Source organism: Cebus imitator, unplaced genomic scaffold, assembly GCF_001604975.1.
Source record: "Cebus imitator isolate Cc_AM_T3 unplaced genomic scaffold, Cebus_imitator-1.0 Scaffold471, whole genome shotgun sequence".
Lineage (NCBI taxonomy): Eukaryota > Metazoa > Chordata > Mammalia > Primates > Cebidae > Cebus > Cebus imitator.
In genome coordinates, this window is record NW_016107786.1 from 455,001 (window position 1) to 481,858 (window position 26,858).

Consider the following 26,858-nt stretch of genomic DNA (forward strand, 5'->3'; position numbering starts at 1 on the left):
CCATATGAAGTTTAAGGTGGTTTTTTCCAGTTCTGTGAAGAAGGTCAATGGTAGTTTAATGGGGATAGCATTGAATCTATAAATTACTTTAGGCAGTATGGCCATTTTTGCGATATTGCTTCTTCCTAACCATGAGCATGAAATGTTTTTCCATCTGTTTGTGTCCTCTATTATTTCCTTGAGCAGTGGCTTATAGTTCTCCTTGAAGAGGTCCTTCACATCCTTTGTTATCTCATGCCAGTTAGAATGGTGATCATTAAAAAATCTGGAGACAACAGATGCTGGAGAGGATGTGGAGAAAAAGGAATGCTTTTACACTGTTGGTGGGAGTGTAAATTAGTCCAGCCATTGTGGAAGGGTGTGGCGATTCCTCAAGGATCTAGAAATAGAAATACCATTTGACCCAGCAATTCTATTATTAGGTATATACCCAAAAGATTATAAATCATTCTATTCTAAAGACACATGCACACTTATGTTAATTGTGGCACTGTTTACAATAGCAAAGACCTGGAATCAACCCAAATGCCCATCAATGGTAGACTGGATAAAGAAAATGTGGCACATATACACCATGGAATACTATGCAGCCATAAAAAAGGATGAGTTCATGTCCTTTGTAGGGACATGGATGAAACTGGAAACCATCGTTCTCAGCAAACTGGCACAAGAAAGGTTGTTCTCACTCATAGGTGGTGTTGAACAATGAGAACACATGGACACAGGGATGGGAACATCACACACATGGGTCTGTTGGGGGTGGGGTGCTAGGGGAGGGATAGCAGGGGTGGGGGAGATTGGGGAGGGATAACATTGGGAGAAATACCTAATGTAGGTGACGGGGGGATGGAGGCAGCACACCACCATGGCATGTGTATACCTACGTAACAATCCTACAAGATCTGCACATGTACCCCAGAACTTAAAGTATTAGTATGTATGTGTATGTGTGTGTGTGTGTGTGTGTGTGTGTATATATATATATACACATACATATATATATATATATATAATAATATGGTAGTGAATTATATAATTTAAAAATACACTTACAGTGTAATACAATGATCCTATTCCTAGGTATTTACCCAAGAAATTTTCAAACATATATCTACACAGAGACTTGTATATGAATGTTCAGGGTAGTATTTTTTATAATATTCTCAAATATGCAACCCAAATTCCATCAGTAGTAGAATGAGAGTGAATACTGTGGTATATCTATACTATGAACTTTAAGAGTATAAGGACTGGTAATCATTAAATACATGTGTACCTATAGAACTAAAAGTAAACTATGGCTATAAAGAAGAAAACATAGTAGATAATGGCTTTATGTTTGGTCAGTGCAGATACTGTACATCTAGCAAGAATTAAAGAAGGAGAAGAATAAACTCATAACCTTGTAATTTAGAAAATTTAAGTCACTTTAAATTAATTGTATTTTTAATGTTGAGAGATTAAAACAATTTTTTTTTTTTTGAGACCAAGTCCTGCTCTGTAGTCCAGGCTGGGGTGCAGTGGCACAATCTCAGCTCACTGCAACCTCCACCTCCCAGGTTCAAGCAATTCCCCTGTCTCAGCCTTCTGAGTAGCTGGGATTACAGGTGTCTGCCACCTCGCATGGCTAAAATTTTTTTGTATTTTTAGTAGAGACAGAGTTTCACCATGTTGGCCAGGCTGGTTTCAATCTCCTGACCTCAAGTGATCCACCCACCTCAGCCTTCCAAAGTGCTGGAATTACAGGAGTGAGCCACTGTGCCTGGCCTAAAACAACTTTTAAAGTAAATAAAGAACAAGATGCAATACATCATATTTATTCCTAATATTTAAGTTTTCTCTGACCTGTCTTATCTGACTCCAAATATTCTTAAGTCTTCTTCCCTACCTTTCATCAGGGATACATGGATTTTTACTGCTTACTCTAAAAAACATGGAGCTTAAAAATGTTAAGCAGATATAAAAAGTGATTTTCTAAAAATTGATCATTAAAACACTTCATTGTTCTTAATTAGTTGACAACTATGAAATGACTGTTCAATGCTAACATTCTAGGTAAGCCAAAAAAGTACCAAGTTACAGATTCATATGACACATAATATTCCAGCCCAGGTAGTATTTTGTTGCATACATTAAAGCTTAATAGGAATATTTTAGTTTCTGATTATCGCAGGACTACTGAACTAGTCGTCTTCAATAATTAATAAAACATTGGTGCAAGGAAAACAAAATATAAACACACCATAATTAGTACAGGGAAATCTTTAATGAAATGTTATAATATATAATAAATAACAATTTTGAAAGCTTTTTCAAACTGTGTTTTAATCATGTTTGTCTCCATGAAGCTGCTAAGTTAATTAAATAGGCAAACCAACTTGAGACAAGGAAATTGATTTTCTGCATAGGGCACTCTCAACAAAGTAGCAGACATAAGAAAAGGATCAATTTTTCTTCATGGTGTGCAAATTAAGTTCTGTTCAGAAAAAAATAGCAAAATCCCTGTTTCCTTGTTCTCCTGTGCTCTTTTGTTCTTTAGTGACTTGTTAATTAAGTAAATATGGCAGGAAGGGAAAATACATCTGAATATTCTCTGTATCTTTCACTTTCGGTAAGTCTCTTGTCTCAGAGAGAGCTTCCAACCACTCCTTCCAGCCTCCTCCCTAATGGAGCCTGGGCACCCAGGCTTTCTACCCACTGAAAAATTCTAGCAGCAATTTATTTACCATAAACAAAAAAAATTGTAACTTGTGCATTGCAATTTTTTTTTATTGTACTTTAGGTTCTGGGGTACATGTGCAGATCATACAGGATTGTTGCATAGGTACATAGAGAGTCTATTCCTTTGTCTTCCTTTTATCACAATCACCCCCATCTCGACATGTGTCCCAGGTGCACAAGAGTCTTATTTTCATTTGCATCCTAAAAGGGAAATCAGGAGGATCCACATTTGCCTGTATTTATAAGGCTAAAGAAAGCTTAACTGTGGCAACCCAAGCTTGAGCTCTTTGACATGGGATTTTATTGTTTCAAGGGCTTCATCAATGTCCATTTATAATCTGGAATAAGTGAATGGAGGAATCTTTGCTTTGATGCATAAATACAAAGCGAAAGATATCCCTTTGTGAATTTTGATGCTGGAAAGTGTGTTCTTGTTTGGAAGGTAGAAAAGGGGTATTTTCCTATGTCCTTTGCTTATTATGACATTAGTAAAGATCTCTATAGTCCAGAACTATATATGAACAGTTCAACTATCATAGTGCACTATTCACTGTAGAGTGTGCCATCTCTGAGATAATTTTGTACAAATGTGAATATATCTTTTCCTCTTTTGTTGAATGTGAACAACACCAAGACCTTTATCACTTGGGAAAGAACTTTTACTGCTTCATGAGGGAAGAATTTTTGAATAAATAAAATTCAAGCAGGAGCTTTTAAATAATTCCAGAAAACTCTTTTCCCACACTTTGTAATTCCAAACCTGGGGTTAGGAAGCAATATAGTTTTTTTAGATGTAAATATCTGAGTTGTGAGAAATTTCAAAGTAAAACTGATATTACATTATTATATAATTATTATGTATTATAATATAAAGTCATGTACAACATAATGAGGTTTTTGGTCAACAATGAACCACATATGCAATGGTGGTCCCATAAAATCATAATACTGTATTTTTACCATGTGTTTTCTATGTTTAGGTATGTTGAGATATACAAATAGTTACAATTTTATTACAGTTGCCTACAGCATTCAGCACAGTAACATGCTGTACAGTTTTGTAGCCTAAGAACTATAAGGTATGCCATATAGCCTAGATGTGTAGTAGGCTATACAGTCTAGGTTTGTGTAAGTACTACTTGTAATGTTTGTACATCAAAATTGCCTAACAATGCACTTTGTATCCCCATTGTTAAGGGACATATGATTGTATATAGCATAATGCCATGTTATTATATTCAGATATCCCCCAGTAAATCAGATCTATTATGAAATAAATGTTTGTATTGCCCCAAAATTTCTTGTTGAAACCCTAACCTCCAATGCGATGGTATTTGAAAATGGTGCCCTCTGGGAGGTAAGCAGGTTGAGATGAGGTCATGAGAGTGGGGCTTTCATGATGGAATTAGTGCCCTTGTAGGAAAAGACACCAGAAAGCTTGCTTGCTCTCTTTCTCTCTCTCGCCTATGTGAGCACACAATAAGAAAGACACCATTCAAGAGCCAGGAAGAGAACCCTCACCAGAACCTAACCATGCTGGGATCTTGATCCCAGACTTTCAGCTTCCAGAACTGTAAAAGAATAATTTTCTGTTGTTTAACACACAACCTCTAGTGTTCAATTATAGCAGTCAGAGCTGACAAAGACACTAACTCAGAGCATATTCAACTAACTTTGCTTAGTGTTCTTTCCCAAGACTGTCATCTAGCCACTGTTTTTGCTTGCCTGAGCAAAAATTGAGTCAGGGGATTACTAGACATAAGTAAGGGCAGAAAATTAATCTGGTGTCCTTAACGTAGTAGAATAACACTGCTTTTGTTGTCCCTCTGTATTGCTCTCCACATATACAGGCATATCTCATTTTGCTGAACTTTATTGCATTTCACAACTATTGCATTTTTTATTTATATTTTTTATCATACTTTAGGTTCTGGGGTACATGTGCAGATTATGCAGGATTGTTGCATAGGTACATACATGGCAATGTGGTTTGCTGCCTCCATCCCCCCACACCTATATCTGGCACTTCTCCCCAAGTTATCCCTCCCCAACCTCCCTACCCTCTGCTGTCCCTCTCCTGCCCCCCCAACAGACCCAAGTGTGTGATGATCCCCTCCCTGTGTCCATATGTTCTCATTGTTCAATACCCACCTATGAGTGAGAACATGTGGTGTTTGTTTTTCATTCTTGTATCAGTTTGCTGAGAATGATGGTTTCCAAATTCACCCATGTCCCTACAAAGGACATGAACTCATTCTTTTTTATAGCTGCATCGTAATCCATGGTGTATATGTGCCACATTTTCCTTGTCCAGTCTATCATCAATGGGCATTTGGGTTGGTTCCAGGTCTTTGCTATTGTAAACAGTGCTGCTATGAACACATGTGTTCATGTGTCTTTATAGTAGAACGATTTATAATCCTTTGGATATATACCCAGTAATAGGATTGTTGAGTCAAATGGAATTTCTATTTCTAGGTCCTTGAGGAAGCGCCACACTGTCTTCCACAATGGTTGAACTAATTTACACTCCTACCAACAGTGTAAAAGTATTCCTGTTTCTCCACATCCTCTCCCGTATCTGTTGTCTCCAGATTTTTTAATGATCGCCATTCTAACTGGCGTGAGGTGGCATCTCAGTGTGGTTTTGATTTGCATTTCTCTAATGACCAGTGATGAGCATTTTTTCATGTTTGTTGGCTTCATATATGTCTTCTTTTGAAAAGTGTCTGTTCATATCCTTTGCCTACTTTTGAATGGGTTTGTTTGTTTTTTCTTGTAAATCTGTTTTAGCTCTTTGTAGATTCTGGATATTAGCCCTTTGTCAGATGGGTAGATTGCAAAAATTTTTTCCCATTCTGTTGGTTGCCAGTTCACTCTAATAATTGTTTCTTTTGCTGTACAGAAGCTCTGGAGTTTAATTAGATCCCATTTATCTATTTTGGCTTTTGTTGCCAATGCTTTTGGTGTTTTGGTCATGAAGTCCTTGCCTATGCCTATGTCCTGCATGGTTTTGCCTAGGTTTTCTTCTGGGCTTTTTATGGTGTTAGGTCTTATGTTTAAGTCTTTAATCCATCTGGAGTTAATTTTAGAGTAAGGTGTCGGGAAAGGGTCCAGTTTATGCTTTTTCACATGGCTAGCCACTTTTCCCAACACCATTTATTAAACAAGGAATTGTTTCCCCATTGCTTGTTTTTGTCAGGTTTGTCAAATAATCAGATGGTTGTAGATGTGTGGCATTGCCTCTGAGGCCTCTGTTCTGTTCCATTGATCTATATCTCTGTTTTGTCACAAGTACCATGCTGCTTTGATTACTGTAGCTTTGTAATATACTTTGAAGTCAGGTAGCATGATGCCTCCAGCTTTGTTCTTTTTGCTTAGGATTGACTTGGCCATGCAGGCACTCTGTTGGTTCCATATGAAGTTTAAGGTGGTTTTTTCCACTTCTGTGAAGAAGGTCATTGGTAGCTTGATGGGGGTAGCTTGAATCTATAAATTATTTTGGGCAATATGGTCATTTTCACGATACTGATTCTTCCTAACCATGAGCATGGAATGTTTTTCCATCTGTTTGTCTCCTGTCTTATTTCCTTGCTATTGCATTTTTTCAAAATTGAAAATTTGTTGCAACCCTGCACCAAGGAATTCTATAAGCAACCCTTTTGTAACCACACCTGCTTACCTTTTGTCTCCGTCTCATAATTTAGTAATTCTCACAATATTTCAAACTTGTTCATTATCATTATATCTGTTATGGTGATTTGTGACCAGCAATCTTTGATTTTACTATTATTTTTGGCGGGGGGTGGGGGTACCAGGAACCATTCCCATAGAAGATGGTAACTTAATTAATTGATCAGCGTTGTATGTGTTCTGACTGCTCCATGAACCAGCTGTCCCCCAGGCTCTCTCCCTCTTCTCAAGCCTCTCCTCTCTATACCTTGAGACACGCAATATTGATTATGACCCTCTTGGATGACTTTGATAGATTCGAGACTTCAGTGCAGGAAGTCACTGCAGGTGTGGTGGAAATAGCAAGAGAACTAGAATTATATGTGGAGCCTAAAGGTGTGACTGAATTGCTGCAATCTCATGTTAAAGTCTGAATAGATGAGGGATTGAAGCAAGGAAGTGGTTCCTTAAGATGGAATCTACTTCTTTTTTTTTTTTAATTTATTTTATTGCATTTTAGGTTTTGGGGTACATGTGAAGAACATGCAATATTGTTGCATAGGTACACACGTGGCAGTCTGATTTGTTGCCTTCCTCCCCATCGATGGGCATTTGGGTTGGTTCCAGGTCTTTGCTATTGTAAACAGTGCTGCAATGAACATTCATGTGCATGTGTCCTTATAGTAGAACGATTTATAATCCTTTGGATATATACCCAGTAATGGGATTGCTGGGTCAAATGGAATTTCTATTTCTAGGTCCTTGAGGAATCGCCACACTGTCTTCCACAATGGTTGAACTAATTTACACTCCCACCAACAGTGTAAAAGTGTTCCTATTTCTCCACATCCTCTCCAGCATCTGTTGTCTCCAGATTTTTTAATGATCGCCATTCTAACTGGCGTGAGATGGTATCTCAATGTAGTTTTGATTTGCATTTCTCTGATGACCAGTGATGATGAGCATTTTTTCATATGTTTGTTGGCCTGATGTATGTCTTCTTTTGTAAAGTATGTGTTCATATCCTTTGCCCACTTTTGAATGGGCTTGTTTGTTTTTTTCTTGTAAATCTTAGTTCTTTGTAAATTCTGGATATCAGCCCTTTGTCAGATGGGTAAACTGCAAAAATTTTTTCCCATTCTGTTATGGGACCTAATCAAACTCCATAGCTTCTGCACGGCAAAAGAAACAGTCATTAGAGTGAAACGGCAAGCAACAGATGGAATCTACTTCTGGTGAAGATACTGTGAACATTGTTGCAACAACAAAGGATTTAGAATATTCCATAAACTTAGTTGATAAAGCAGTGGCAGGAGTTGAGAGGATTGACTTCAATATTGCAAGAAATTCCACTGTAGGTAAAATGCTATCAAATAGCATCATATAATACAGAGAAATCTTTCATGAAAGGAAGAGTAAATCAACACAGCAAACTGCATGGTTGTCTTATTTTAAGAAATTGCCAGCTGGGCACAGTGGCTCATGCCTGTAATCCCAGCGAATTGGGAGGCTAAATAGGGAGGATCACTTGAGGCCAGAAGTTTGAGACAAGTCTGGGCAACATAGCAAGACTGTCTTTACAAAAATAAACCAGGCATGGTGGTGTGCCCCTATATTCTAGCTACTGGAAAGACTGAGGCAGAAGGATTGCTTGAGCCCAGTAAGTCAAGGCTGCAGTGAACTATGATCGTACCACTGCACTCCAGCCTAGGTGACAGAACGAGACCCTGACTGTTAAAAAAAAACGAAATTACCACTGTCACTCAACCTTCAAGAAACACCACTGTAAGCAGTCAGTAGCCATCAATGTCAAGACAAGACAATGCCACACCCTCTACCAGCAAAAAGATTACAACTCACTGAAGGATCAGATGATTGTTAGCATTTTTTAGCCATAAAGCATTTTTAAATTAAGGTATGTACATTGTTTTTTAGACATAATGTTATTACATTGTGCTATTTTTAGACATGCTACTATGTCTGAAATTTCTAGACATTATATTTAAACATAATGCTATTGCATATTGCTGTTGCACACTTATTAGACTATAACTTTTCTATGCACTAAGATACCAAAAAATTGGTGTGACTCACTTTTTTGCAATATTTGCTTTATTACAGTGGTTTGAATCAAACCCATAGTATTTCTGAGGTATGCCTATAGTTAGCATGTGGGCATGTTTTCTATCACTAATGTATTTTAATTCTCTGAAATCAGCATCTACCGCTAGTGAACTTACATTTAAACTCAGTGCCCTAAGCATGATGGATACGCAAATATTTTTGGTTGAAGGACATAGTACCCTGGATTTTCAGAGTACAGTTATATTAGTCCATTTTCATGTTGCTGATAAAGACACACCTGAGACTGGGTAATTTATAAAGAAAAAGAGGTTTAATGGACTCACCGTTCCACATGGCTGGGGAGGCGTCACAATCATGTTGGAAGGTGAAAGGCACACCTTACCTGGCAACAGATATAAGAGAGAGAATGAGAACCAAGAGAAAGGGGTTTCCCCTTATAAAAACTATCAGATCTTGTGAGACTTACTACCACAAGAACCGTATGGGGGAAACTGCCCCCATGATTCAGTAATCTCCCACCAGGTCCCTCCTATAACACATGGAAATTATGGGAGCTACAATTCAAGATAAGAATTGTGTGAGGACACAATTAAACCATATCAACAGTATTCCAAAATGGAGGAGAGGGGAGCTGTTTGGATTAAAAAATAATAAGCCAGTTGTAATATAGACACTGAGTAGGGACTGCTTGCACATGGAGAATTCTCTAAAGATGCAACTAAGTGATTACTTGAGAAAATCCCAGAATCCTGAAATTTCATTTTGCAAGTATGGAGAAGTTAGGTTAAAAAATCAAGCAAGCGAGGTGGAGGAAAGCTAGGTTATGTGGAACATCTGTGGAACACAGAGCTGTGTGTCTGCCAAGGTTCTCTATTACCACTGCAGGTGTGTTCCTGTTCTCCCCACTGTACTCTGGGCAAGGTTGCCTAAAATAGGCTTCACTTCATTTTTGTTCAGCCACTCCTGATTTACTTCCTTCTGTAGACTTGGAAATCTCATGGCCATATTATGTTCTCCATGTTAAATCTCTGTTATTCTTGATGAAAATAATCCAAACTGAGGGTTCCTGCTCAAACTCTCCATCTGACTCTTTGATGTCCACTGTTCCCTAGAGAAATGTGAAGTTGGCTTCTGCAGCTGCACTTCTGGATTTGTTCCATTCTCAGAATAGGCCCAAGAAGGATGTTTCTATAGCTTGGTACTTATTCTTAGCTCTTAGAATATTTTCTTAATTGCTTCCCTCCGCATCCTCCTAGCACTTGTGAGCTATGCTTGCACTGGGCTTTGTTGCTGGCATTTGTACATTGTTGTTTTTCCATGTTTTCCCAAATATAATGTAACCTGACTATTAAGTATGGGGTCTATGCCATGAGTCCATCTGTGTTGTAATGTGGCTCTCTGTGTACTTCTTTCATAACTATACAAATACTTTTTCTTCTAACCCAGATCACGTATACTCTAGAACCTCCCTTTTGAAAGTGAGATCCACAAACCAGCAGCATAGGCATAACCTGGGAACTTATTAGAAATGCAGGATCTCAGGCTCTATCCCAGACCTACTGCATTACAATCTGAAATTTAGCAAGATCCCCAGGTGATTCATGTGCATATTACAATTTGAAGTAGTATACTGGGCTAGAGTGGTAGCTTTTGAAGCTGGTTGTACAGTAGTCATATGGAGAACTTTAAAAAAAATATGAAAGTTGGGTCTCACTCCTAGGGATTCTAATTTAATTGATTTGAGGCAGGGCCCTAATATGGATATTATTTTCAAGTTTTATGTTTGTTAAGTTCCATGTTTATTTCATTTCACAGCTGAAACACATTTCCCTAGAATAAGCACTGTTAGGTGAAATTTGTGCCCTTTTAGCTGTACATGTTGTATATTCTGTGTTAGACTAGAAGATCCTCGAGGGCCACTTACAGATTTACTATGTTTTGTGTATCCTCCAAATCATCCTTGGTACAGTGTTAAGCGTATAATGGTTGTTCAATGACATGTTCATGGTTGATGGGGTACTAAAGCAGGAGGGAGATGACTAGCATTTATGTCCTGGCTCTGTAAGCCATGACCTCTTTGACTTGGAGCAGATATAGAAGCATAGGTAGTAATAAGTGCTAAGAAGAAAAAATAGAGCACAGTTAAGTGTTGGAGCATGGTTAATTGTTAGGTGACAGTGGGAAGAGTTTATTTAGCTGGGTTATCAGAGAAGACCTTTCTGAAGAGGGGACATTTGAGCAGAGACTTGAATGGCCTAAGAGGCAAGCTAGGCAGAGATCTTGGGTGAGAAAGATCTTTCTAAACAGAGAGCCTCCAAGAATAAAAGTCCTGCATCATAAACAAGCTAATGATGGTCAAGGGCTAGACAAAGAGCAAGGGTGGTTGTATTCGCATTCTTTGTGGATGTCCCTAATCTATGACTTAAAGGATCCAGTAGATGTATTTAAGTCTTAAAACTATCAAAGCTTTAGAGCATTTATGGGAACCATAAATCACCTGCAGGTATAAGTATCCAGTGTTTGCGGCAGCACAAAAGTAACAGAAAGCCAGAGTGTCATCATCATTGGCTCAACTTCTCCACTTTTCAATATAGTAATATTTTACTTTAGGACCAGCAGGATTGTGACACCAAACACATACAGATATAATATTTACTGATCTAGGCAGTGCCTTGAGTTCAGCAGATTTACTCCTGCTCTGTTATGTGATGTAAAGGTCCACTGAGGCACTCTTCTGCTTCTGTCTCTTCCCCTTTGAGTGAACTGCTCAGAAAACAAGTATCAATACAGAGAGCCAGCCCTCTGGGCATGGTGTCCTGGGTGTTGGGGCATGGCTCTGAGACTCTGGTTCCAGCCAAGGGGCTGAGTGGCATTAATTTTGTTGCTTTCCTGCTTCTTGACACATTTTGTTTTAGATATCATGGTTTTATTTCTACAGTTCAGCTGCCAAAGTCCATCTAAGGTACATAGACTTGTGTCCCAGTTATAGAAATCTTAACTGCAAAATTTTCAAGTTAGAATATCAGCCCTCACAAAAACAATGCTCGATGATGATGATTGGTGATGATGATGACAATGATGATGATTACGAGTAACGTATCCACAGTGGGTCTCCTCTTTTTCACATGTCATTTGACTCTGGCAGTGCACATTAAATATTCATAATATAAGAGCATTAACTTACACAAAATAACTTTAATTCCATTTCATTTCTCTTGTAATTACCTTATATGTGTTATCAAATTTGATCCCCCTTCTGCATTAGGCACTGTCTTCGTTACCAGGAGCTAAGTCACATAGACATTAGGCAACTTGTCCAAAGTTACACACTTAACCAGACCACAGACCCCAGAATTTCTGGTTCCAAAATTTGAGTTCATAGTCATATTACATGACTTCCTGAGTAACGACCACTTATTTTACAAAATTCGACTCAAGAATATACTCTCAATGAAATTTTTTCTTATCTACCCCTCATTAGGTATAAACACTATGACAAAGACTATATTATTATCATTTTCTGTTCTTATTCTATGTCAAGCTCTGTGCTTGGTGCTGTTGCTTGTATAACCCTTACAATGTTAGGCTGCCTCCTGGCCATGCAATAAAATGGTTTTATTCAAAGTCCTATACTGTAAAATTAAATTGTATTAGTCTTTATTGCATTATTTTTAAAAACTCCAGAAAGGTAATATCATTCATAACACAGAGCAACACTTCTGATAATCTTTTTCTCCCTCTGTCCTCATCCTCTCACATCTTTTCAGACTGCAAGCAATGCATGAGAGCTGTATCCAATCCCACTTCTTCCAAACTCTAAAAATCTTTCCTCAAAACTTATTCCAGGTTTGATTTCTCTTCTGTCTCTTCCTCGTTTCCTTCTTTTTCTTTCTAAATCTAGTTTTTTCCCTCTCTCTAGAGTAGCTTTGTATCCTTTCCAGTGTAAATAAATCTGTCTTAGCTTCTTCACACTGGCAGTTCTACAGACCCAATGAAATGAAAACTGAATCAACAAACCTCATCAAAGAGACAGACCTAGCAACAAAGGAATCTTAGAAGAAAAAAGGAAAAGAAGGCAATGATCATCCATATATTTATATGTTGCCCTTGTCACATACATATTCTTATTTACCAACACCACTCTTTTTTAAAATTATTATACTTTAAGTTCTGGGGCACATGTACAGATCATGCAGGTTTGTTACATACGTATACACATTCTATAGTGTTGGTTTGCTGCATCCATTGCCCTGTCATCTACATTAGGTACTTATCCTAATGATATACCTCCCCAATCCCCCCACTCGCTGCTATTCCACCCCTAGTCTCCCACCCCCAGGCCCTGGTGTGTGATGTTCCCCTCCCTGTGTCCATGTGTTCTCATTGTTCAACACCCGCCTATGAGGGAGAACATGTGGTGTTTGGTTTTCTGTTCTTGTGCCAGTTTGCTGAGAATGATGGTTTCCAGTTTCATTCATGTCCCTACAAAGGACATGAACTCATCCTTTTTTATGGCTGCATAGTATTCCATGGTGTATATGTGTCACATTTTCTTTATCCAGTCTATCATTGATGGGCATTTGGGTTGGTTCCAAGTCTTTGCTATTGTGCACAGTGCCACAATAAACATACATGTGCATGTGTCTTTATAATAGAATGATTTATAATCCTTTGGATATATACCCAGTAATCGGATTGCTGGATCAAATGGTATTTCTGGTTCTAGATCCTTGAGGAATCACCACACTGTCTTCCACAATGATTGAATTAATTTACACTTTCTAAGAGTGTTCCTTTTTCTCCACATCCTCTCCAGCATCTGTTGTCTCCTGATTTTTTAATGATTGCCATTCTAACTGGTGTGAGGTGATATCTCACTGTGGATTTGATTTGCTTTTCTCTAATGACCAGTGATGTTGAGTTTTTTTTTTTTTTTTCATATGTTTGTTGGCTGCATAAATGTCTTCTTTTGAAAAGTGTCTGTTCATATCCTTTGACCACTTTTTGATGGGGTTGTTTTCTTCTTGTAAATTTGTTTAAGTTATCTGTAGATTCTGGATTGTAGCCCTTTGTCAGGTGGGTAGATTGCAAAATTTTTTTCCCATTCTGTTGGTTGCCAGTTCACTCTATTGATAGTTTCTTTTGCTGTGCAGAAGCCCTGGAGTTTAATTATATCCCATTTGTCTATTTTGGCTTTTTTTTGCCATTGCTTTTGGTGTTTTAGTCAGGAAGTCCTTGCCCATGTCTATGTCGTGAATGGTATTGCCTAGGTTTTCTTCTAGGGTTTTTGTGGTGTTAGGCCTCATGTTTAAATCTTTAATCCTTCTAGAGTTTATTTTTGTGTAAGGTGTAAGGAAGGGGTCCAGTTTCAGCTTTCTGCATATGGCTAGCCAGTTTTCCCATTTATTAAATAGGGAATCTTTTCCCCGTTGCTTGTTTTTGTCAGGTTTGTGAAAGCTCAGATGGTTGTAATTGTGTGGCATTCTTTCTGAGGCCTCTGTTCTGTTCCATTGGTCTACATCTCTGCTTTGGAATCAGTACCATGTTGTTTTGATTACTGTAGACTTATTATATAGTTTAAAGTCAGGTAGCATGACGCCTCCAGCTTGCTTTTTTTGCTTAGGATTGTCTTGGCTATGCGGGTTCTTTCTTGATTCCATATGAACTTTAAGGTGGTTTTCTCCAGTTCTGCGAAGAAAGTCATTGGTAGCTTGATGGGGATAGCATTGAATCTATAAATTACTTTGGGAAGTATGGCCATTTTCATGATACTCATTCTTCCTAACCATTAGCATGGGATGTTTTTCCATCTGTTTGTGTCCTCTCTTATTTCCTTCAGCAGTGGTTTGTAGTTCTCCATGAAGAAGTCCTTCACTTCCCTTGTTAGTTGTATTCCTAGGTATTTTATTCTCTTTGTAGCAATTGTGAATGGGAGTTCACTCATGATTTGGCTCTCTGTCTATTGTTGGTGTACAGGAATGCTTGTGATTTTTGCACATTGATTTTGTATTCTGAGATTTTTCTTAAGTTGCTTATCAGCTTAAAGAGATTTTTGGCTGAGACAATGGGGTTTTCTAAATATACAATCATGTCATCTGCAAACAGAGACAATTTGACATCCTCTCTTCGTATTCAGATGCCCTTTGTTTCTTTCTCTTGCCTGATTGCCCTGGCCAGAACTTCCAGTACTATGTTGAATAGGAGTGGTGACAGAGGGCATCCTTGTCTTGTGCCAGTTTTCAAAGGGAATGCTTCTAGTTTTTGCTGATTCAGTATGATATTGGTCGTGGGTTTGTCATAAATAGCTCTTATTATTTTGAGATACAATCCATCAATGCCTAGTTTATTGAGAATTTTAGTATAAAGGAGCTGTTGAATTTTGTCAAAGGCCTCCTCTTCATCTATTGAGATAATCATGTGGTTTTTGTCATTGGTTCTGTTTATGTGATGGATGACGTTTATAGATTTGCAGATGTTGAACTACTTGTATCTCTGAGATGAAGCCAACTTGATCATGATAGATAAGCTTTTTGATGTGAGGTTGGGTTTGGTTTGCCAGTGTAGCCTGGAGATATGGTAACTCCCAGTTTTCTCAGAAAAGCCCTGAGTCCCCTTAGTTTCCAGTAAATCAGGATGATTGGTCGTGCTACCTGGAGGAGCAATTCCACCTCTTGGTTTCCTCAATTGTCAAAGGTGGGGCTGGTGGTGTGTGGCCTGGATACTAATTTTACCCTCATATGTTTGCTCAAAGGTAAAATAAGGCTGGGCGCAGTGGCTCATGCCTGTAATCCCAGCACTTTAGGAGGCCAAGACAGGAGAATCACTGGAGGTCAAGAGTTCAAGACCAGCTTAGCCAACATGTGAAACACCATGTCTACTAAAAATATAAAAATTTTTACCATCTTAAGATGAAAAATCGAGGATCAGAGAGGGTTATCTCTTACCCAGTGGGATAGGGTAAATGAATACAAATCCAGAATATGAATCTAGTCTGAGTAAATAAAAGCCCTCGAGTTTAGCCAGACTAGTCATTGGATATGTTGCTTAATATCTTCAACCTGCCTTAAAGGCTCAATTGTCCTCTACAGAGCAGGGGTCAGTGAGCTATGGCCCATGAGTCAAATCCAGCCCACTACCTGTTTTTGCAAATAAAGTTTTATTGGAACATAGTCACATTTATTCATTTACATACATCTGTGGCTGCTTTTGCACTACAGAGGTGGAGTTGAGTAGTTCTGACAAAGGCTGTATTGGTCTGTTAACTTAATATGCTTACTATATGGCTCTTTACAGAAAGTTTGCTGTATCCAACTATAGAAGACCCTCATGCCCTCAGGGTAGACCTCATAGCACTTCTTATAGTTAACCAGAAATAGGCCAGTTCACCAAAAATCTCTCTGTAGATTATTTATGACGTTTACCATACTATATTTAACAATCTAACAAAATGTATTTATATCAACTACTTATAGGATTTAAAGTAATTTGTATTAGGTGAAATTAACAGCTTTTGAATCATTCTGCAAAAGTTTCTTTGCTTGGTTTTTATTTTTTCTTCTTAATTAATATGTCAGTGATGCTCAGTTTTTCATTGCCCTTGCATCCTGCTGAGTTAGCTGGAGGGTTTGGGGTAGAGAAAGGGGACTCTGAGTCTGGGGACAGCAGAGAGGAGAGCCATTTTAGAGCACAGCCTGGGCTGCCATCAAGAAGAGTGAACCTGGGAGAAAGAAGGGGAAAGGCCAAGTACAGGGAGATAGGAGACCCTGCAGCTGGGGGAGAGTATGGCAGACCAGAACTCTGGATTCTAGCTCCTCACAATATTAATGAGTGAGCCCTACTATCCCATCCAATACTAATTTCTGTCAATCTGCAAATAGTTTTAAAATATTTGGTAATTTGATAAATTTGTTCAATATGACACATAGATCATTCAGTGGATTTATCTGTTGCAAACTGGGTTCTGGCAAATTGTTTTAGTCAGGAAGTTCATCAAGAAATGTTTATGGGGCATCTACTATGTGCCAAGTACTCTTGGGATTTATCAGTGAAAATTTAAAGACCCCCATAATCTTCTTATAGGTTATATTCCATCGGGGGAGACAGATAATAAGTAATATATAAAACAAATGAGCAAATTATATGGCACCTTAGAAATTGTTAAGTGCTGTTGTGGGGCAGGAAAGAATCAACAGTGTAATGAAGATTGAGAATACAAATGGAGGAATACAATTTTAAATAGTATGGTCAGGGTAGACCTCATTGAGAAGATAATATTTGAGCAAAGGCTTGATGGAGTAAGGAGAAAGGCACATAAATATCTAGGAAAGAACATTCCAGGCAGAGGAAACAGTCAGTGCAGAGACTTTAAGGTGAAAGCAACAAAAAAGACAGTGTGTCTGGAGTAAAAAGTGAAGGGAGAGTTAGAAAATGAGGTCTAAGTAGTTATGGTGGCTTGACCATGTAGGTCCTTGTTGACCATTAAAAGGATTACAGCTTATATACTAGGTGAAATATGGGCCATGGAGGTTTTTGGATAGAGAAGCTACATGGTATGACTTAGGTTTTAAAAGGACACTGCAGCTGCTTTGTTGATTATAGACTCTGGGTGAACAAGGGAGGGAGCAAGAATACCAGTTAGGAGATTACTGAAGTTATCAAAGTGAGAGATGGAGACTGGGACCAGTTGCTAGCAGTGGAGAGATGAGAAAGGGTCAGATTTTGCTGCATGTATACTGAAGTAGAGCCAACAGGACTTCCTGATGGATTGGACATGGGGTTTAAGTGAAAGAAAGTAGTTAAATATTTTGCGCAGTGACTAGAATGATAAAGTTAGCAGCCTACATGACCATAAGAAAGATTGCAAGTAGAACAGGTTGATGTAGACATCTATGAGACATCAAAGTAGTGTAACTGAATAGACATTTGATATAGGAGTGTGGAGATAATAGAAGATTTTAGCTAAAGATACAAATTTCAGTGATTGAAATACAGCTCCTGGCATTTCTTGGTTTCTTTTACTAGACTGTAAATTATTTGATGGCAAGACCCCGTATCATTCATTTATCTCTAGCCCTTAACATGGTGCCAGAAACATAATGGATAACACTGAATTTTGCTGATGTTCAAAGATGCTACATGAATGAACGAATGAACAGACACATACTTTTATGCAGCTAATTTATGCACTTTGAGAAAAGGCCATTTTCCTCCTGCGGAAGGAAAAAAACCTCAAATTGCTCCATTTACCTCTAATCGTATTTAGAAAGCTTGCATGTTCAAGCATGTATCATAGCAAAGGATCAAATATGGCCTTTGAACTTGGCAGTGTGCTATCTTTTCCATCATTTTAGTTGTATTAAGAGATAATAAATATATTGACAGTCCTAGTTATTCTTGTTTTAAGAGAATGACTCATTGATCAAAGAAGAGTTGTCAATTTTTAGACAAGCTGGATCACAGTAACTGAATTCTAAAGTAAAAGGTCAGGAATATTCATCCATCTGAGAAAAAAAATGTATAGCTGACAAACTAAGACAAGAGAAAAATAGCTTCTAGGAAGTAGATAACTTTATTAAAGCTTAATTTTAAAGTAGAAAACATTTGCCAATATCCACAGTCTAAGAATTAAGTATATTTTTGCAGATTAATAAATTTTGAAGTTCATATCTCAAGCCTATGATGTATTAAAAGTAGCAACTCTGTCCAAATAAATATAATACTAATATAAGTATTTTATCAATTTTAATTTCCAGCTTACATTTAAGAAAGGGAATGGAATAGTTAGGTAGATAAAACTGATTTATTATTTTCCTGAATATTACCAAGTTTGTTACTATAATTCCTTCTGTTGAGTTGTGACAAATGAGAATAAATTATACATTCTCAGATTTCTGCTCCTTTAGAATTCATAAAGCAGAATAAAACACACACACACACGTGCGCGCGCGCGCACACACACACACACACACACACACACACACACATATATACATATATATACACACAGAGACCAATTAATAAAAACTCATGATCAACAAGGCAGTTTTATTTAAAGGAACAGATGTAACTTGATTTCAGAGTTGCAGAAAGCTTGGCTCACATATTTTTACATTAATTTCAGTATATATTACTGTACAGAAAGATAAGCAACACTATTTACTTAAGTGAACTCATTTTTAAAACTGTAATTTCAGATATGAATGATGATAGAAAGCAGAGAAATTATCCTGATAAGCATTCCAGGCACCAAACAAAACTTATATGAATATCTAAGCCTTAAAGATTTAGGCATATATGAGTTATAAAAATATTTATTTAATTTTCTGAGCAGGAATAGATTTATATGAATTCCATATAAGATATTTTTTAAAGTCTTCCCTGACCCCATATTCTATGAGCCCAGTATTTAAGTTTGTATCTCTGTCAACAGGTAAACAGTTTATATATATATATATATATATATATATATATATATATATATATATATATAAACAACACATTACAGTTACAAAGTTAACTTATAAAAGGATTAAAACATAGGATACTGAAGAAGACTATGACAGAGCATGGAATGTCTTTTCATTTGTTCAACTTTTGTGTTTTTGCACATTTCCTGTTAAGTTTATTCATAAATATTTTTCTGTTGCTATATTTTTCATCATATTTTGTATGAATAAAAGTTATTAATTTCTATATATTAATTTTGTATTTTACTACTTTACTGAACTCTCTATACTGGTAGTAATAGATTTTTCAGTTGGTTCTCTTGCATTTTCCAGATAGACTGTCATATCATTCACAAGTAGCTACTACCATGTTACCATTGCCTTTCTAATTTGTATACGTTTAGTTATTTTTCCTAAGTGCCTTTATGTCTATCTTGAGTACAATGTTGCATAATCATTGTAACATAGTATCCCTGTCTTGTTCCTGATACTAGCTGTAATTCTGTATTTCCCCATTAAACATAGTTTTAGCTTTTGAATATACATACATATATATATATATATATATATATAGTCTCTGAATTAGTATTATTGAAGATTTTTTCAAGAATTTAGGTTGAATTTTGCAAAATCTGTTTAGCATATCAGTAGCTGATCATATAATTTTTGCATTAGATTCCAGGCCCAGATGAATTCATAGAAGACTTCTAGTATACCTTGAGAGAGTAGATGATTCTAATTTGTTTTGTCAATTCCAGAACCTAATGTATAAAGGAAAAACTTCTAAATCATAAAGCAAGCATAACAGTGATACCAAAATTACTAGAAAAGATTACACATATGCACAAACACATACACAAAATAACTGAAGACAAGTCTTACTTAGGAAAATTGATGTAAAAATACTAAGTAGCAAACAATTCAGCTGGAAATTTTAAAATAATAAGTTATGACTAAGTATAGTTTATTCAGTAATGCAATGATAATGTATTATAAAAAAATCTATTGCTAAAATAATTCATATTAATTTATCTAAGGAGAAAAAAGCTTATGTCTAAATGCTGAAAATGGTAGCCCTTGAAAAAAATTTTTCTATGTAAATGGGCTACTTAGATCCTTAAATTTTAAAAAAATATCCCCCCAGTCAGTTTTAGTAAATTGTATTTTTCTACAAAAGTGTCCATTTTATCCTGGTTTTACAATGTGTATGTATAAGTTAAAGGAGCCTCTTATAAGTATTAATTTTTTGTGTTATTTCCCATTATCGTTTCTTTTTTATTTTTATTTATTATACCTTAAATTCTGGGGTACATGTGCAGAATGTGCAGGTTTGTTACATAGGTATACACGTGCCATGGTGGTTTGCTGCAACCATCATCCTGTCATCTAAATTAGGTATTTCTCCTAATGCTATCCCTCCCTAGACCCCTACCTGCTGCTATCCTTCCTCTAGCCCTCCATCCAACAGGCCCCAGTGTGTGATGTTTCCCTCCCTGTGTCCATGCGTTCTCATTGTTCAACACCCAGTTATGAGTGACAACATGTGGTGTTTCTTATTTTATATATTTATATTTTCTCTCTTTCTTGATTAGTCTACCTAGTTTATTTCAAAAGCTAGTTCTTCATTGTATTGATTATTCACATGATATTCTCTTTTTAACTCATTAACTCCTGCTTTTAACTTTACTAATTCCTTCTATTTTCCCCTACTCCATCTTGTTGTTTACTGATTAAATTATTAAATATAAATTTCATTCCGAGTATGTCTCTAGACAGATCATATAAATTGTAGTACAAATTGTTTTATTACTATTTTTTAGACACTGTGCAATTTTAGTTTATATTTCTTCTTTGATTCAAGGACTAAGAGAAATTCATGCCTTCCCCAGAAAGCAAAACCTTTTTATTTCCTACATTTTGTTGTTTTGTTTATTTTATCATATTATGAGAAAATGTTTGCTGTACTGTTTTAAATTTTTCAAATTTATTGAGATTGCCTTTGCAGTCTAGTACATGCTTGATTTTTTATGACTACTCTATAGGTACATGCAAAGAAGGCATATTTTCTATTTACAGAGTTCAGAAAATACCAGTGAGATTTTCCTTATTATTTATGTTACTTAGAGCTTGCATTTACTCTCATGTCAACTGTCAGCTTACTAGGCATTTCCATAGACATCTTTTCAAACTTGCGCAACGTAAGGCCAGATGATTTCCTTTTCTCTGCTTTTCTAGCACCTGTACTTCCTGCTGCCTTAACAATTCTTGCATTGTATTATAATTTACTTGTCCATACATTCAAGGTCCTTGAAAACAGGACCTGACAGCTCTTAGCACATAGAAGGACCTCATAATCATTTGTTGCATGAATGGATGAATATTTTATAACTTTCTCCTATTTAGAATTTCTCTTAAAGAAAAAGGCTGGAAGGGAGTGGGTGGGAAAGGAGATGCTCGGAATAAAATATTCCCGATACATTGGAGGTGTCTGGCAAGTGGAAAATCTTCCAAACAAGTTCTATAATTCTCAGCCAGATCCTGGCAGCCTAACATGGTACTTGGATATGGATCAGTAGCATGCTGTCAGCTTAAATGCAACAGGAAAAATGGCAAAGTGGCCAGTGTTCATGACCAGCATCACCTATTTCCCTAATTTTGTACCCTGCCTCTGAAGACAACACTAATCACACATTATTATTCTGGTTTCAGTGTTTAGAAACTTCCTCAGTCCATTTCTCCTGTTTGCAATGAAAATTCCAATTAGGCCAGTCTCAATTGAGTACTGGTTTTATTAAAGTAACTTGCAAGGAGTTGTGACTGATTCTATGGACTTAATTTTTCAGTACATATGTTCATTGCCAAATGGGAGCCGCTAATCTAAATAAATCTTCTGAATAGTCCTTCCACTTTCCTGCCTAATCATGCTTTGAGAATGCATGGAATCAGCATAGTTTGTTGGAGGGAGCTATATACAATCTTGCCTTTTCCCTTTCATTTCCTCATCTGAAAAATGAGAAACTCCATTAGCTGATTCAGAAAGTTGTCTCAGCTCTGAAGTTCTGTCATTTAGCCTTTGTAAATTATTTTAAATAACCCCAATCACCATTGGATAATTGGTGAGGGTAAGCAAGGGAAATATTGAACTCATACTAAATCCTCAAATAGCAGAGGACATGGTGGGGGGGGGGATGTATAGTGAGTCTTTGGCCATCCACAGCACTGAGGTATGGCACAAATAATCTTAACAGTGAATAATACAGAAATAAGTTATCAACGATCAGAGATAAAGAATGGGGAAGTACCTAAGAGATCATCTGGTCCATGCTCTTTTCATAGACATAAATCCCCTGGAAAAAGGTATTGTAGGTTAATCAAATATTCTTATTAATTGTTAGATACAAGACACTAGGAAAACTAATGCTGAAAGAATTAGAGTACAATAAAAAAATATTCCAAGTGGTAAAACTAGAATGAGTATGTGATGTCACAGTGGAAATCAAGATGGACCAAGAATCTAGCTCCAGGCTTGGTTTTTCTCTAAACTAGCTCTTTGACATTGGGAAAATCTCTCAAGCTCTCTTACCTCATTATCTGCACAAGTATTGTCTGTAGAAATAGGAGTTATATATTAAATTTCTGAAAGATCAGTGTATCCTACACAAAATGCATAATAATTTTTCACAGTAACAATGTGCTTCATATGAGAGAAAATCAGGCAAAATGATACAAACTTGGTATTTTCATAATGTTATTCATTAATGAAAACCTTCATTATCATGAAGTCATAACACTGGATAAAGCTCAACAGATGTTTATGGTAAAGATCAAATTCAGTTATGAATTATAAAAGCATAAATTAATCTCTAGCATTTGAAAGACTATACAGTTGATATCCAGTTTATCCAAAATTCCATGGAAATAATTTTGCCTAGCTTTCTGAAAATTGATAAATAGTTCCGGATATAAAGGTAAAACTGAGCTGTTTCAAACCAAAGATTAATTTTAAAACAAGAACTGTAGCAGGGAAATTAGCCCTTTTCTGATAGCACTGATGTCAAGATACAGCAGTTTTCTCAAATCTCTTAAGTGCTACTATCCACGAAGAAGTCACACAAGAGTGACTCCCACATTTAACTTTAATGAAGATCCTAAATTGGATGAAACTATTAATTAATCTAACTAATTTGCAGCACTCAAGGCATTGATTCTAATGGCAGGATAGAATATAAAAGGTTAATTCCACCATGATGATGAGAGTTAACATGTTTGAGCAGGTACAAGGCACCAGGCCCAGTTCTAAGCATTACCTACTTATTATTTCACAGATATCTTAATACTTAAAGCAAACCTGTTAGGTGGGATCTATTATTATCCCCATTTTTCAGCTGAGAAAACTAAAGCACAGAGTCACTAAGTATCATATCAAAACTGTACAGCTAGGAAGAGGCAAGACAGGATTTAGACCCTCAAAGTCTAATACTAGTGCTTACAGGGTTTACCACCACTGTAACTCAGCACTGGTAAAATGCAAGTTAACCATCTATTCTCCTGTATTTCTTTACCTCTGCAAAACAGATTACACAAGGGCAGGAACCAAATGTTAATTATCTTTGTATACTTCTAAACATCTCACACACAAGGAACAGTCTGCAATAATTTGTTGACTTACTGCTGAAAATATGTAATTCATTTTGGGGTCCAATAGCTGTATATACAATGACAAGTGGAAATTGAGATGAGAATTTAAGTGATTCTGTAACAAATTCTTAGAATGAAATGTTTTAAAATATGAATAATCCAGTTTTACTTTTTATGATCATTAAAATTAGAGAAAATTTGTTGATTCAGACTATATTAGGTAATGGTTAGCTTGAATTAAAATATATGATTAGAGCAGGAATTCATAATTTTTCTATAAAGAGATCAACAGATAACATTTTAGGCTTTCTGGGCTTTAAGTTCTCTGGTAGCTACTCAATTCTACTATTTTAAGTAGAGACTAGAGAGCCATAGAGAATATGTAAATGAATGGGTATGGCTGTGTTCTAATTAAACTATATTTACAAAAGCAGGTAGCAGAATAGATTTAAGTGATGGGCGGTAAGTTGATGACTCCTGGACTTGAGCTTAGGTAAATTGATTTTGAATAGCTACTTTTATACATGTTCAAGCATGGAGCCTACTTAAATAGATTAAAAATGAATAGATTATGGATTTTGTTCTCTTATACTGATTAATTATCCTCCTAGATACCTTGCTTATTATTATTAAACTAAACTTTTCTCTTTAAAAAGTAAAAATGGGCCGGACACGGTGGCTCATTTTCCTGTCTTCTTCTGAGCCCTCCAAACTGTTCCAACTTCTGCCTATTACCCAGTTCCAAAGTCACTTCTGCATTTTTGGGTATCTTTTCAGCAATGCCCCACTGTACTGGTACCAATTTACTGTATTAGTTTGCTTTCACACTGCTGATAAAGACATATCCAAGACTGGGCAATTTACAAAAGAAAGAGTTGAATGGACTTATAGTTCCATGTGGCTGGGGAGGCCTCACAATCATGGTGGAAGGCAAGGAGGAGCAAGTCACATCTTATGTGGATGGCTGCTGGCAAAGAGAGAGCTTGTGCAGGAAGACTACCATTTTTAAAACCATCAGATCTTGTGAGACTTACTCACTATCCTGGGAACAGCACACGAAAGACCTGCCCCCATGATTCAATTACTTCCCACCAGGCCCCTCCCACGACACATGGAAATTCAAGATAAGATTTGGTTGGGGACACAGCCAAACAATATCACTGTTAAAATCCTTTAATTGATGTCCTTATCAATAGGAGTAATTTGCACTTTCATAATATCCACATCCTTGTAGTCTCAAAATGGAACTGTGACTCTGTCTTCCTAAGGAGCTTGGGGTGGGACAGAATATTTATATAATATTTCTGCAAATAAGGTACTCTCATTATTTACCTGACCCCAGGAGAGTTAGTATATGCTGAATAATTCTTGCGTAGTATTAGACAAGAAATACCAGTTTCTGTTTAAGCTATATCATTCTAACTTTATAAATTTAAAACTAGCTGTGCAGAGCAAAAAGGAAGTGATGGGTGTTAAATGATATGGATAATATAGGTTCTAAACTGATTTGGTACTTGGTGCTTGAAGACTGTTTTTTGATTCATGTCAACACTACATTCTTATTGGCGATGGGCAATTCAGCCAGGTATAGGATTTTTGCTAATAAGAAAAAAAATTTCAGGAGTATGTGTGGTTTCTCTGTTATCCTGGTTCTAAATGGCAATGATGTAGCAGGAATCATTTTTGTGTCAGGCTCTCCTGATCTAAGTTGGGGTTTGAGTTATTTGTTTCAGTAAACTGCAGAGCCTGTAGTAAGTATTTGGTTGCATACAGTTTATTTGAATGGTGGTCACAAGAAAGACAAGAGAGAATGTGGAATATAAATTAGGGAAAGGAGAAAAGGCAAACAAGTGTATTATTGAGTTGGTTACCATGAAGGACAACTAGTGTTCAGTTCTGCTGGGGATCCTCTAAAAACTGTGTAGAATTCTCTTCAGACTTGTCCCAACAAGTACCTGGAAATCTAGGGTCTTTATCGACCAACACGCATCCCTCCATGGTCGAGGACTGCCCCTGGTAGTGTTCTAGGCTTCCTTGTACGCATGTCCAGAAAGCTTCTAAGGTGCTAGAGAAATCTCTTAGGCAGAAAAGCAGAGCTTGGGGTGAGTTGCTGAGGGTTTGTGAAAATTGTCCTTTGAATTTGCAAGGAAACTCGGTGTATCTGCTATGCACATGGTATTGCACATGCAATTGTTTTTCCTGAATTAGTACTATTTGCTTCTAAGCAAGGAATTCACTATTTTAGGCAGGTCTTGCCTGGCACATAGAGGCATTCAATGAATAGACATTATCAGATGATACTGAAAGTACTAAGAAGTTGGAGTAGAGTACCTGAAGGCTGTTACTGGGACTCATAGCTGTGATCCCCTTAAATTGGGAACCCATACTGCTATTGATGTGGTTTCCTCTCTTATCACTTTTTATTTCCCTTGAGTCGCAGAATCTTAGAATAGCAGAACCCTTAGAAATGATCAGCTTAGGTCAGGCATGTTGGCTCACACCTGTAATCCCAGCACCTTGGGAGGCCGATGCAAGCAGATCATGAGGTCAGGAGATGGAGACCTTCCTGGTCAACATGGTGAAACCCCATCTCTACTAAAAATACAAAAATTAGTTGGGCATGGTGGCACACGCCTCTATTCCCAGCTACTCGGGAGGCTGAGGCAGGAGAATTGCTTGAACCCAGGAGGTGGAGGTTGCAGTGAGCCAAGATCACACCACTACTCTCCAGCCTGGTGACAGAGAAAGACTCCATCTCTAAAGAAAAATAAAAAAAGAAGAAGAAAAAAAGAAATGGTCAGCTCAATCATTTTATATCCCCAACGGGGAGTGTGAGGCCCATATCGTGAAATAATGTGGCCAAATCTGCAATGTCAACCAGGGGTAAAGCTGAAGTCCACATTCCTGGCATCTTCTCATGGCTATCTCCAACACAGCCTTGCTGCTTTCTCTTACTTTAGATAATCATACTGGATTGGTTTCCGCCAAGGGGCTGAGGTTGATCTAAACTTTCTGAAGCAGATGTATGCAACTAATATGTTAGAAACTGATGCACTCTATCAGCCCAACCAAAATATTTTCACACAATTTATCTTTTAAGCATTCTGTACACTTCCATATTGAAAAATAATGATGCTGTCTGATAGCGTGGTCTTTTTATTTCTTCAAAGAGCTTATACATCTACTTAGAGCATTTTATTCAAGATGCAGTAGGATTTCTTTTTAATTATTACAGCCTCCTGTAGGCTAGTATATATTGCAAATAAGTTTCTAACTATTAGTGGGTGATTTGTGCTT

At 36.9% G+C, this 26,858-nt stretch overlaps 1 protein-coding gene and 1 long non-coding RNA gene across 7 annotated transcripts in view; both read left to right on the forward strand.

Moving 5' to 3' along the window:
- Positions 1-26,858, forward strand: part of GLRA2 (glycine receptor alpha 2) — a 209,636-nt gene that overhangs the window by 115,129 nt on the left and 67,649 nt on the right. The window lies entirely within an intron of this gene.
- On the forward strand, positions 5,700-13,874 carry LOC119468672. The gene is made up of 3 exons (XR_005197413.1): positions 5,700-5,814; positions 8,712-8,715; positions 13,826-13,874. It is a non-coding gene; the product is annotated as an uncharacterized LOC119468672 (long non-coding RNA).